Raw genomic sequence first — 14,786 nt, 5'->3', positions numbered from 1 at the left:
AGTGAATAAGGCACACACAAGTTGTAGCCTAAAATAGTGAACTTTATAGTGCAAAAAAAGGCACAGATGGAGCCCATATGGTGCACTCTATAGTAAATAGGTTGAATATCGGGACAGAGCCTAAATATATTGCACTTTATTGTAAACAGGACTTGGAAAAGACACAGCCCAAAAAGGTGCACTACATAGTTTACATCCCCGTAAAAATGGCCTGGATTGAGACACAGCCTAATACAATATATATATATAGTAAATAGGGCACGATTTTGGACATGGCCCAAAACTGTCCACTGTAAAGAGAAGAGGGTGTAATTTTAGACATAATCAAAAACAGTGCACTATAGTGCATCACAGAATTGTACACTATATAATGTATAGGGTGGAGTTTTAGGTGTATCACAGAATAGTGCACTATATAGTAAACTGGGTGAACTGGGCACACAAAATATAAGTCCGAAATGTATATAATAGTGCAGAGTATATAACTCAAAACTGTATAACGTCGCCATCCAACAAAAAACAATTATCCAAAACAGCAACTTTACAGGAGGTAGAAAAAACCTTCTAAACTTTCAATGGAAGTCAATGTAAAAGGAGTTTATTTCAGGTCGTTTTAAAGTATTTCTATTGGTCCGCTCATCAATAAATTTTGGCACAGTGTAAGAGACAGTTTGTTTGTTCAAATTTTGTAGTAAACTAAAAATAAAAAAAAATGGAGAGACTTGTTTTTCGTTGGACAGCAACGATATAGTAAATAAATTGAGGTCTTAAGTATAATCCAATGTAGTGCACTTTATAGTGAATAAAACATAGTTTTGAGACAGAGCCTAATGAACCGCTCCATACAGTAAATAAAACATTTCCAGTCAATTCGTTTTTACATTTTAACACCCTTAATACCCTTTAATTGTTATCAGTAATCTGTATCTGTACTTTATGTGCATGTTCTAGACATCAGTGTGTCAGAAACCATATAGACCCGTCTATTTCCAGATTACTGAACTAACCTGCCTACAAGATGTTCCTCAAAAGCGACACTCCTTCAACGCAGCCTGAATGAAGAACTGCTCTCTAAACTGAAAATGACACCGCCAAGATTTTCCAATCAGAGACATCAAAGACCCTCCTGGACGAGATCTGCCATCATAATCACTGCAGTTACACCCCGCCCCCCTCAGACAGAAGATCAATGTGGAGATGATCCGAAATGACAGATCGGAGCACGTCGCCCTGGATCCGCTCATTCCGGCTCACAGAGAGAGCGGATTTACCTGAGAGGAGGAGGTGCTATCAGATCTGAAATAAAGCAAACAGCGGAAATGAAAGTGAAACAGGTGAGAAAACAAACACGGAGACGTAACCCCTCTCTCCCGAGACGCTCTTCTATTATTGCAGCTCCAGCAAAGCAGATCCCAGAGGCTCTGCTTCCTTTTAATAGCGTCTCCAAACCTCCCCGCCGCTCTTTCTAACTGTATATTAAAATCTTACACAAAACATAAAGTCAACAGCGGCGTTATGAACGAATCACAGCCTGTTTACAGTGCGCCGGGTTGCCAGACATTTCACAAAAGCATGAAAAGAACTCGTTTTTTAAAGGTGTTCTTCCACTAAAATCCTTGTTCTTTGTGAAATACAGTAGGTCTCTCTGACTTGTATATGCATGCTGCACGTGAAACTCTTCCTCAACTCAATATTATTTGCAGTAGCTAGTAAAAGAAAATATTCGGAAAAACGAGTCGATCAGGAAAAGCACTGTTTCTGTGTTAAATTTGTGAATTAGTATTCATGACCTCGCCCACCTTAGGTGTGTCTTTTTAGAACAGTTATGTTTACAATAGTTAAAAGTAAAAATCCACCCCGGAGTTTTGTGCCGACTGCCCCCGGGTAGATTTTTACATTCTGGACCTGGACTACCCACCTTTTTGTGTAACTATAGGTTTACATAGGATCTCCGGTGGATTTTTTAAGACTAGAACAGTAGCTGAACTGCACTTAGCAGGGCATTACACGTGTTGTAAAGTAACATATGACCTTACAAAGACAGGTATTAGTGTAGCTATGTCTTTATTTTAAAATGTTTTAAACTGTTGTTCATCTTGCTGTCTCGCAGTGCTGTTAGCCAATCAGAGGCCTTCATGTATGAATGTTCATGAGTCGAAATCCTATCGTTTCCCTCCGCTCACTCCTTCACTGGACTGATGCAGCATTATACCAGATCACTGGAGCACTTTTTTCCACCAAAAACAACTCATATAGCATTTATTCAAACTAGAAACCCCAACTAAAAAAAAACGATGGAATGAGACCTTTTAAAATAACTCTTTATCGATGTATTAAAACACTGCATTGTTTTTTTCTTTCTGACAGATGAATAAAATGATTCTACAAAAGGTAAAAGTTATCAGCTTCTATGATTTATTTTTCAAACATGAACATTTAGTTTACTGCTTTTCAACAACATCATTGTTGTTTTAAAACCAATGTATTCCAATGATATAATAAATATATAATAGCATAATAAAACATTTATTATACTCCTTTTTTTTAAGGGTAATGAGCAGTTAAGTATTAAAACACATTAAGAACAAACTAAACCTGTTATATAAATGTTAATTTTAAAACATTAATTTGCTTTGAAAAAAAAAAAAATTAGGTTATGTCCATATATTATACATAAGTAAATATTGAAATTATTGTGACAATAAATTATTGGTATTTCGACAGTGGGGTCTTTTATTAGTTATATGCTAAAGCCTTAGTAACAGCAATGGTAGCCAGTGTGCTAACACTGTGGTAGCGATGTTGGTTGAGGCTGGTAGCCAGCGTGCTAACACTGTGGTAGCGATGTTGGTTGAGGCTGGTAGCCAGCATGCTAACACTCTGGTAGCGATGTTGGTTGAGGTTGGTAGCCAGCGTGCTAACACTGTGGTAGCAATATTGGTTGAGGCTGGTAACCAGCGTGCTAACACCACAATTGCGATGTTGATTAAGGCCTGTAGCCAGCATGCTAACACTGTAATAGTGATGTTGGTTGAGGCTGGTAGCCAGCATGCTAACACCACTATTGCGCTGTTGACTGAGGCCTGTAGCCAGTGTGATAACACCACTGTAGCCACTGTAATGTTGGACAATGCTATAGATACAAACTTTGACACTCACACAGACACTAATGTGAAGCAAGGAGGCACAATGTATCTAAGCGAACCTAAAATGAGCTAAACCGAGGAAAACAGCAAAACAACAGTAATCAGCCTTTTAATCAGGCATTTAAATGGCTTTTTAAAAGATAAATAACAGCATTTTTGGGGATTAAAAGCGTGAATTCAGCTGTAACTGGAAATATCTGGACTGAGGTGCACAGTTTTCCACATGTGAGTTTACAAGCACGTGCCCAACTATGTGGATGGAGGCCATGCAGTTACCCTGCCCCTCGCGCTTCTCAGGCAGCAGCAGCCTGTCATTCACACAGACACAGAGACAGCGCTGTGCATCTACTTCTTGTGTCAAGAATCAAAACATTGCAACATGACGTGTTTGATTTAATTGCCTTAAGTGACACTGCACGTCCTGCAATGTAACTATTGCACATGCACACATCGCCGGGTCGATGCTAAACCGATATAACAGCCAGCTCTAATAAGCAATACGTTGTGATTTTAGGTATAGTCCTAAATAATGCAGAACTTGGTGCAAAAATTAGGCATATCCAAAAATAGTGCACTAGATAGATAGCTTAAAATAGTGCACTATAAAGGAAGTAAAGCGCAGCTTCATACACAAGGCAAAATGAATAAGGTGCACAATTTAGACGCAGCCCGAAATAGTGCACTGTAAAGTGAATATGGCACAGTTTTAGATGTAGCTCAAAATAGTGCACTATGATATATAATGGTAGCATAATAACTCTGCTGCAGGAAAAAGTTATCAGCTTTAATGACGCATTTTAAAAAGTTGAACTGATTTATTACCCAATTATAGATGAAATATCTGCTCAGTTTAATGGAATTAAATAGTGTATTGTTGGAAATATGAGCCAGCTCAGCAATTTACTGTGTTAAATAATCCTATTATGTAATCTGGAGTCCGTTTGGACAAATTACATAAGTATTCTTGGATTCTGCAGTGGCACTTAAATACACTGAAAATACATATGGGGCTTTAAAACGGCCCTTTAAACTGTTGGCTAAAAACAATATATATATATATATATATACAGTAGCGAAAAAAAGTATTTGCCCCCTACAGATCTCTGTGAAGGAATTTTGGTTCCACTCTTATTTGCCAAATTGTTTTAATAACATAAACAGCCTGTTCAAGATCATCCACAGCATCTCAATCATACTTTGACTAGCCCATTCCAAAACCTTCATTTAGCTTTTCAAGCCATTTAGAGGTGGACTTGTTTGTGTGCTTTGGATCATTGTCCTGCTGTAGAACCCAAGTACATCTGAGCTTGAGGTCACAAACAGATGGTTGGATATTCTCCTTCAGGATTTTCTAGTAAACAGCAGAATTCCTGGTTCCATCTACAGTATTACAGCAAGTTGTCCAGACCCTGAAACAGCAAAGCAGCCCCAGACCATCACACACTACCACCACCATGTTTTACATCCAGTATGATGTTCTTTTTCTGAAATTATGTGTTAGTTTTACGCCAGATGTAACAGGACACACACCTTCTAAAAAGTTCCATATTTGTCTCATACTGGAGATCATCAAGTTTTTTTTTTTTGGTAAATGTGAGACGGGCCTTTGTGTTCCTTTTGGTCAGCAGTGTTTTTTTTTATCTTGGAACTCTCTCATTAAGACCATTTTTGCCCAATCTTTATCTTATTAATGAATTATTAACACTGATGCACTCTTAACGAGTAAGGCCTCCAGTTCTTTAAAGGTTGTTCTGGGTTTTTTTGTGACCTCCTGGATGAGTTGTCCATGCCCTTTTGGAATAATTTAGATCAGCCGGCCACTCCTGGGAAGGTTCACCAGTGTTCCATGTTTTCTCCATTTGTGAATAATAGCTCTCACTGTGGTTCACTGGAGTCTCAACACCTTAAAATGACTTTGTAACCTTTTCTAGACTGATATATGATTAATCACTTTGTTTTCTCGTCTGTTTTTGAATTTCTTCAGATTGTGGCCTATTGTGTTGCTTTTTGAGATCTTTTTTATCCTGCTTTATGTTGTCAGACAGGTTCTGTTTAAGTGATTTCTTGATTCTACAGGTCTGGGGGGACACTTTTTCCACAAAGGGCTAGATTGGTTTGGATAGGTTTTTTCACTTAATAACTAAAATCACAATTTAAAAAGTGTTTTTTTTATATTTACTCTAGGTTATATTTGTCTGAAATGAAAGTTTGTTTAATAATATGAAAAATGTACGTATAATAAAAAAGTCTTTAAGAGGGCAAATACTTTTCACACCACTGTATACACCTGTGATAATAGGACTGAGTACCTTAATTAAGTGATTAAAGGTGTGTGTAAAACATTTTGTGTACAGACCACTAGGTTTACTGTGTGTGAAGTCCTGTTGTGTGTGTGTGTAAGAGTGTGTGCGGTCTCTGGCTGGGCTCAGTTGTGGTGAGGACTGCTGATGTTGATGAAGATGATGAAGCTATTAGGTGTTTAACTCTAGAGTGACACACCTGCACTGATACACATCTGATTACTGCTGATTATTGGCCGGGCTGAGGGCCCCGCACTCCGGCTGAGTACACACACACACACACACACACACACACGCACACACACACACAATCCCACACACAGATAATCTCCTGTCCTCTTCTCTGAATCAGTGCTGTCAGTATCAAACACACCACTCACAAACAAGGATACTCATCCAGCAGCCTGGAGCACTCACAGCTGTGTGTGTGTGTGTGAGTGTGTGTGTGTGTGTGTGTGTGTGTGCGCGCACACCAAAGAACTGTTGACCTCAAGAGGAATTTGAGAATATAATGGGATTCAATAGTGTCACAAAGAGAGAAAGTGTTCTTAGAGAAGAGAGTGATAAATTACAACCCAAAAAGTAAGACAAATGCATTTAATACACATACGGATGCACTGCAATTCTTGGCCAAAAAAAAAGGCAAGAAACATGCTTTTTTGGCTTTTTTTGTCTATTGTGGTTGCCAGATATTCTGTGTGTATGGGGGAAGGTTGAGTCATATGGAGTAAGGTAGTCAGAAAGATCTGCTGCACCTTTTGTATGAGTTTCAGTGAAGTTTCTCCAGCATCGAGGCTGGAGCAGTATTAGCACTAGCCGCTAACCGCAGCGCTAGCTTCTTTTGCCATTACCGGAACACTCAGGGTTCCTCAGTGTAGTGCCTAAGCACTGCTAACCACAGGTAGCGCTGCTGCTAACCGCAAAATAATTGAAAATATTAATATAAGATATTGGAAATCTTAGCTGTTCAGTATAGAAAACTGTGTAGATTAACATCCAGCACTAGTTTGAATTAAAATATATATATATATATCTTTAAAGAATTACATTTTTAGTTTTCCCTAGCTTCCCAATTAGAAGGGAAACATAAGAACATCCTTGTTCCTTGCTGTTGTTGCCTAAAATGTGCTTTATTATCCGGTGTGCCTTATGAAAATAGACATTTATAGTTTATTGATATGTTCATCCTTATAGTGTGAAAAAAATATATATATATATAGAGAGAGAGAGAGGTCACAAGTTTACAGCTGGTGACTCTGAATAGCACAGTTCTGCAGAATCACCACACACACACACACACACACACACACACACTCACACACACACACACACACACACACTCCCCCTCTCTCTCCCACCGTAAGGGATTTAGGCTCAACCACAGTCCAAGCGCTGGACACACACTGCTGTGATCACCAGCTGACATTCAGCTTTAATAACATCACTCACGAGGGGACATTAGTAAGGATGAAGAACACACACACACACACACACTCATACACACACTCATACAAGCATTAGTATGTGTGTGTGTATCAGTGTCGTCTTTGCGGCCCTTGGGGGGGTGGTGGGGGGTGGACTGCAAATCCTGCTATAATACACTAATCCCCTAATCTCTACTGTCTGAAACATCTCTGCTTCTCCTTCTCTCTCTCTCTCTTTCTCTCTCTCTCTCTCTCTCTATCTTTCTCTCACTGTAGGACACAGACACACACACACACACACACACACACACACTCTCTCTCTTATAAAAGGGCTGAACTAATATGTGAATACGAGGATACCACATTAACCCTCTAATAACAACCAATCAACCTCCGATTCAGTAGGTAGTAAACAGCTAACAACACCCTAGCAACCACCTAAAATACCAAAGCAACCATCAAGCAACCACGACTAGAGATAATTACCAGATTAACCTTCAAATGTATTGTATACAGCAAGGAACACCCTAGCAACCACCTGAAATACTAAAACAACCATCAAACAACTGTGACCATAGACAGATACCAGAGTAATGTCCAAAACTCTTGTAAACAGCCAACAACACCCTAGCATCCACCAAAAAATACCAAAGCAACCATCAAGCAACCATTACTAGAGAAGGATAGAAGAGTAACCTCCAAAACCATTGTAAGCATTGAATACCCTAGCATCCACCTTAAATACCAAAGAAACCATGACCAGACTCAGATACCTAAGTAACTTTCATAACTGTTGTGAACAGCAAACAACACCCTAGCATCCACCTAAAATACCAGAGCAACCATTAAGCAACCAGTACAAGAGAAGGATATCAGAGTAACGTTCAAACCATAGTAAACAGCCAACAACACCCTAGCATCCACCAAAATATACTAAAGCAACCATCAAGCAACCATTACTAGAAAAGGATACCAGAGTAACCCCCAAAACCACTGTAAGCAGCCAACAACATCAGAGCATCCACCTGAAATACCAAAGCAACCATGATCAGAGACAGATACCAGAGTAACATACAAAACTATTGTAAGCAGCCAACAGCACCCTAGCATCCACCCAAAATACCAAAGCAACCATCAAGCAACCACGACTAGAGATAATTACCAGATTAACCTTCAAATGTATTGTATACAGCAAGCATCACCCTAGCAACCACCTGAAATACTATAACAACCATCAAGCAACTGTGACCATAGACAGATACCAGAGTAATGTCCAAAACTCTTGTAAACAGCCAACAACACCCTAGCATCCACCAAAAAATATCAAAGCAACCATCAAGCAACCATTACAGGAGAAGGATATCAGAATAAGGTTCAAAACCATTGTAAACAGCCAACGACACCCTAGCATCCACCTGAAATTCCCAAGCAACCATTAAGCAACCAGTACAAGAGAAGGATTTTAGAGTAACGTTTAAAACCATAGTAAACAGCCAACAACACCCTAGCATCCACCTGAAGTACCAAAGCAACCATCAAGCAACCATTACTAGAAAAGGATACCAGAGTAACCCCAAAAACTATTGTAAACAGCAAACAACAACCTAGCATCCACCTGAAATATCAAAGCAACCATCAAGCAACCATAACTAGAAAAGGATACCAGAGTAACCCCAAAACCACTGTAAGCAGCCAACAACATCAGAGCATCCACCTGAAATACCAAAGCAACCATGATCAGAGACAGATACCAGAGTAACATACAAAACTATTGTAAGCAGCCAACAACACCCTAGCATCCACCCAAAATACCAAAGTAACCACCAAGCAACCATGACCAGACGCAGATATCAAAGTAACTTTCATAACTGTTGTAAGCAGCAAACAACACCCTAGCATCCATCCAAAAATACCAAAGCAACCATTAAGCAACCAGTACAAGGGAAGAATATTAGAGTAACGTTAAAAACCATAGTAAACAGCCAACAACACCCCAACATCCACCTATAATCCTAAAGCAACCATCAAGCAAACATTACTAGACACAGATACCAGAGTAATGTCCAAAAATATCGCAAACAGTAAACAACACCGAAGCAATCACCAAATATACCATATCAACCACTTGAAACTCTATAACCGGCAAAAAACCTTGCACAACCTACAGTTGTGGTCAAAAGTTTACATACACTTGTAAAAAAACAATGTTATGGCTGTCTTGAGTTTTCAATAAGTTCTACAACTCTTATTTTTCTGTGATAGAGTGATCGGAACACATACATGTTTGTCACAAAAAACAGTCATAAAATTTGGTTCTTTCATAAATTTATTATGGGTCTGCTGAAAATGTCACCAAATCTGCTGGGTCAAAAATATACATACAGCAACATTAGTATTTGGTTACATGTCCCTTGGCCATTTTCACGGCAACTAGGCGCTTTTGGTAGCCATCCACAAGCTCCTGGCAAGCTTCAGGTCGAATGTTTGACCACTCTTCTTGACAGAATTGGTGCAGTTCAGCTAAATGTGATGGTTTTCTTGCATGAACCCGTTTCTTTAGCACTGTCCACATGTTCTCAATGGGGTTTAAGTCAGGACTTTGGGAAGGCCATTCTAAAACCTTAATTCTAGCCTGGTTTAGCCATTCCTTTACCACTTTTGATGTGTGTTTTGGGTCATTGTCTTGTTGGAACACCCAACTGCGCCCAAGACCCAACCTTCGGGCTGATGGTTTTAAGTTTTCCTGCAGAATTTGGAGGTAATCCTCCTTCTTCATTATCCCATTTACTTTCTGCAAAGAACCAGTTCCACTGGCAGCAAAACATCCCCAGAGCATAATACTACCACCACCATGCTTGACAGTAGGCATGGTGTTCCTGGGATTAAAGGCCTCACCTTTTCTCCTCCAAACATATTGCTGGGTGTTGTGGCCAAACAGCTCAATTTTGTTTCGTCTGACCAGAGAACTTTCCTCCAGAAGGTTTTATCTTTGTCCATGTGATCAGCAGCAAACTTCAGCCGAGTCTTAAGGTGCCTTTTCTGGAGCAAGGGCTTCTTTCTTGCACGGCAGCCTCTCAGTCCATGGCGATGTAAAACACGCTTGACTGTGGAGACTGACACCTGTGTTCCATCAGCTTCCAAATCCTTGCAGACCTGCTTCTTGGTGATTCTTGGTTGACTCTTGACCATCCTGACCAATCTCCTCTCGGCAGCATGTGATAGCTTGCGTTTTCTTCCTGATCGTGGCAGTGACACAACTGTTCCATGCACTTTATACTTGCGTATAATTGTCTGCACAGTTGCTCTTGGGACCTGTAGCTGCTTTGAAATGGCTCCAAGTGACTTCCCTGACTTGTTCAAGTCAATAATTCGCTTTTTCAGATCCACACTGAGTTCCTTTGACTTTCCCATTGTAGCTTTTGTAGCTGAGTCTAATCACTGGGTCAAATGAGCCCTATTTAAATGGGCTCATGAGAAGTCAACAGCTGTTGTCAATCAGAATCACTTACAAGAAGTGAAGAGGCCATGACATGAAGCTAATTTGATTGACACAACTCGCTACATCACCAAAATTGACAAATTTTGTTGCTGTATGTATATTTTTGACCCAGCAGATTTGGTGACATTTTCAGCAGACCCATAATAAATTTATGAAAGAACCAAATTTTATGACTGTTTTTTGTGACAAACATGTATGTGTTCCGATCACTCTATCACAGAAAAATAAGAGTTGTAGAACTTATTGAAAACTCAAGACAGCCATAACATTATGTTTTTTTACAAGTGTATGTAAACTTTTGACCACAACTGTATAAGCCTGGATAAATTGAATTGACTTAAATAATTGGAGACAATTTCTTTACTGACTTCTTGAGTAAATTAAAGTTAAAGATTTTATTTATTACACAAGCAAGCTAAGCTATGCATTTTGTTGTACATTGTTTCATATTGATTAACTCTGAATTCAAATTCTGATGCTAATAAATCTATAATTCCTGGTATTTTATTACTTCATTAACGCACATGCTGTAAAGTATCGAAGATAATCTTCCTGCGATATATTAAGTAGAATCTCAATATATCACAGAATCACAGAATCTCAGTATATTGTAATATAGCATCTTTATCATGGGCAAAATATTGTGATAATATTGTATTGTGGGATGCCTTGCAATTTCCAAGCCTAACAAATAGAATAGATAGTGCCAAAGGCCAATAGAAAAAAAGAAACCAATGGCAACAGATAAAACTGCGTTATTATTAGGTAAAGTTGATTAAACTCAAAGATCTTTATTTGAATGTACCACACAAGTGGCCACGAATGTTTACCTAACTTAAAAATAGTTGAGTAATATTCGAAAATATACAATTTTACATAAAACAGACTTTTAGACATTTACAATTCATAACGAATGTAAAGCTAGCAAGGATCTGGCAACCTCCCAGAATAATTGTACAACTGCCTAGCCACTCTTGTCCGGATATTAACCCAGCGGTGACACTGATGTGCGTAAAATCCAGGAACCCATGCCACACACACTAACATGCTGCTGGCGAACACGAGTACACACACGAATATGAATACATTTCACACCTCAGAGGTCTTTTATTGTTCCTCTGATGAAACAGATCTATAATAAGCACTTCCATAGCGATATGTTTGTGTGCAAGTTCAGATTCAGCCACATTTACTTACACCACACACACACATAACCACACACACTCACACGGGCCTCTTAGGCTCCGACTGTAATGATGGGCTGTTTTAATGCTGACGTGATGCTTGTTGTAGTAGCCTTTATGAGTAGAATAATCTAATTAAGGGCACGGCTGCATGGAGCACATGCACATAATAAGATAAGCATTCAAGCATTAAGCAGAGAAATGATCTGGATTCAGTCCCGAGCGCTGGAGAGACGGAACAGCGTGTTCATGTGCTCGGCTCTAGGCTAGCTAGCCTACTTTATGCAGAGTATAATTCATAAACTTTAGCAATTAACAGAAGACTAATACATCAATATGCTCTATACTTTAAATAGGAGAGCGTATAGTGTCTATACATTTGCACTGGGTTGCCATAGTAACGCCAAAACCATGGCAAAAGCCTAACAACACAATAGCAAGAGATACTTGGTGGTCTTGGCAACCACCTGTAAATCCAAAGCAATCGTTCATCATTCAGCAACTATGATGAATACCACAGTAACCACCAATCAACACCCTAGCAACACCTTTCAGTGTCATTGCAACTGAACAGCAATATATTACTAACATTCACTACCATGAGGGACTCCAGAATAACCACCTAACATCACTGATGTAGATCAATCATTCAATCTAGCAACCATTTGGAACACCACAGCAACCACTCAGCAACTATAAGGGATTCTATAGTAAGTATGTCCACAATCATGCTGTAAACAAGGTAAACATGCTGTAAAAACATGCAAAAAACAGGCAGCAAACTGGTTGCTATGGTACAATACAGTGTACAGTGGTGGCTGCTAAGGTGTTGTTTGTAATCATGGTAGTAATTTGTGGCTTTTGAGGTTACTGTAAAATTTCTCATGTTTGCTGAATGGTTGCTGTGCTGTTCCAGGTGTTTGCTAGAGTGCCGCTAACTGGTTGCTATGGTACAATACAGTGCACAGTGGTGGCTGCTAGGGTGTTGTTTGTAAGCGTGTTTGTAATCTGTGGCTTTGGAGGTTACAGTAAAAACTCTCATGGTTGCTCAAATGTTGCTGTGCTGCCCCAGGTGTTTGGTAGGGGGCTGCTAACTGGTTGCTATGGTACAATACAGTGTACAGGGGTGGCTGCTAGGGTGTTGTTTGCAATCTTGTTTCGTAATCTGTGGATTTGGAGGTTACTGTAAAATCTTTTATGGTTGCTAAATGGTTGCTGTCCTGCCCCAGGTGTTTGCTAGGGGGCTGCAAACTGGTTGCTATGGTACAATACAGTGTACAGTGGTGGCTGCTAGGGTGTTGTTTGTAATCGTGTTTGTAATCTGTGGCTTTGGAGGTTACTGTGAAATCTCTTTAGTTGCTGGAAGGATGCTCTGCTGCCCCAGCTGTTTGCTAGGGCGCTGCAAACTGGTTGCTATGGTGCAAAACAGCATACAGGGGTGGCTGCTAGGGTGTTGTTTGTAATGGTGTTATTAATCTCTAGCTTTGGAGTTAACTGTGAAATCTCCCAGGATTGCTGAATGGTTGATGTGCTGTCCCAGGTGTTTGCTAGGATGTTGCTTACTGGTTGCTATGGTACAAAACAGTGTACAGGGGTGGCTGCTAGGGTGTTGTTTGTAATCGTGTTTATAATCTTTAGCTTTGGTGTTGATTGTGAAATCTCCCAGGATTGCTGAACGGTTGCTGTGCTGCCCCATGTGTTTTATTGTGAAATCTCTCATGGTTCCTGAATGGTTGCCGTGCATGTGCTGTCCCAGGTGTTTGCTAGGGTGCTGTTAACTGGTTGCTATGGTACAATACACTGGACAGTGGTGGTTTCTAGGGTGTTGTTTGTAATCTTGTTCGTAATCTGTGGATTTGGAGGCTACTGTGAAACCTCTCATGGTTGCTGAAAGGTTGCGGTGCTGCCCCAGGTGTTTGCTAGGGGGCTTCAAACTGGTTGCTATGGTACAATACAGTGTACAGTGGTGGCTGCTAGGGTGTTGTTAGGTGTTTGTAATCTGTGGCTTTGGAGGTTATGTGAAATCTCTCATGGTTGCTGAAAGAATGCTGTGGTGCTTAGGTGTTTTTAACTAATATTTCAGATAATTTGATTAATACGGTATACCTCATGGGCTCTTCTGTGCTCCAGGTGGTTACTATTGTATCTCTGATCATTTCTGCCAGGGTGAAAAACCATCAAAACCATCGGCTGCATTGAACAGGTGTGACATTCGTATCGTGCAGCTTTTTAAAGCCGCAATGTTTTAAGATCTTGAGGGGAAGAAGCCGTGGATCTGCAAGGTGCTTTATCTTCAGGGCTTTGATTCATGAACTGCTGACAGAGTGGAGAGTGAATGGGCCGTTGGAGGAGGACGTGGCCCGTGTTAACAGCGAGACTGGCAGTTAAAGCACAATAGACGACAGTAAAGTGATGCAGTAATGTTCAGTTTGGCCTAATTGAACTCTGTCCTGTCAATTAAGCAGCCAGTCTTCACCGCTGTTAATGGAGGCCTTCTCCAACACTCGCCAATTACACACTTGGCAAAGCCTCAGCCTCGAGAACAGCTCAGTATACAATAGCGGCTTTTACACACACACACACACACACACACACAAACTACTTGACTACCGCATTGCCAGTTTTACAGCTATAAAGACTTATAGCGCCAGTCGGAGGTCTGGACACGCCCCCTCATAAAAAGAGATTCCATATTTTACTGAATTCCACATATTACAGAAATTGGCATTTCCTCTTCTCTCTCTCTTTATTTCTCGCTTGCCATCTTCCACTCTCTCTCTCTTCCATCTCCTTCTGCAGTCTCTCTTTTTATCACTCACTCTCTAACTTTCTTACTTTATTCTCCCTCTCATATCTCTCTCTTTCTCTCACAATCGCGCTCTGAAACCTTCCATATTCTTTCTCTTTCTCTCTCATAATTTGTATCATTCTCTATCTTTCATTTTCTGCATTTGTACCCCTTTCTCTATCTATCTATCTATCTATCTATCTATCTATCTATCTATCTATCTATCTATCTATCTATCTATCTATCTATTGGCCTATCTGCAATTATCTTTCATTTCCCTCCCTTTATCTATCTCTATATATTTTTTTCTTAACCACTCTTTTTCTAATTTCTTCTTCCCTGTTTTATTCTTCCTCTCTCTAGAACTCTGTTTCTCTCTTACCCCACACTCTCTCTCTTTCTTTTAATCTATCTATCTCTCTCTCTCACTCTCTCTTATATCAGT

General features: G+C 39.9%; 1 protein-coding gene across 1 annotated transcript in view; it reads right to left on the bottom strand.

The window, feature by feature from the left end:
* Positions 1 to 14,786, bottom strand: part of gfra2a (GDNF family receptor alpha 2a) — a 158,735-nt gene that overhangs the window by 45,337 nt on the left and 98,612 nt on the right. The gene's annotated exons all lie outside the window — the stretch shown is intronic.

This window comes from Astyanax mexicanus, chromosome 12 (assembly GCF_023375975.1).
Source record: "Astyanax mexicanus isolate ESR-SI-001 chromosome 12, AstMex3_surface, whole genome shotgun sequence".
NCBI classification, from domain to species: Eukaryota; Metazoa; Chordata; class Actinopteri; order Characiformes; family Acestrorhamphidae; genus Astyanax; species Astyanax mexicanus.
Note: the sequence above shows the minus strand (reverse complement) of the source record. Positions and strands in the feature narration are given on the sequence as shown.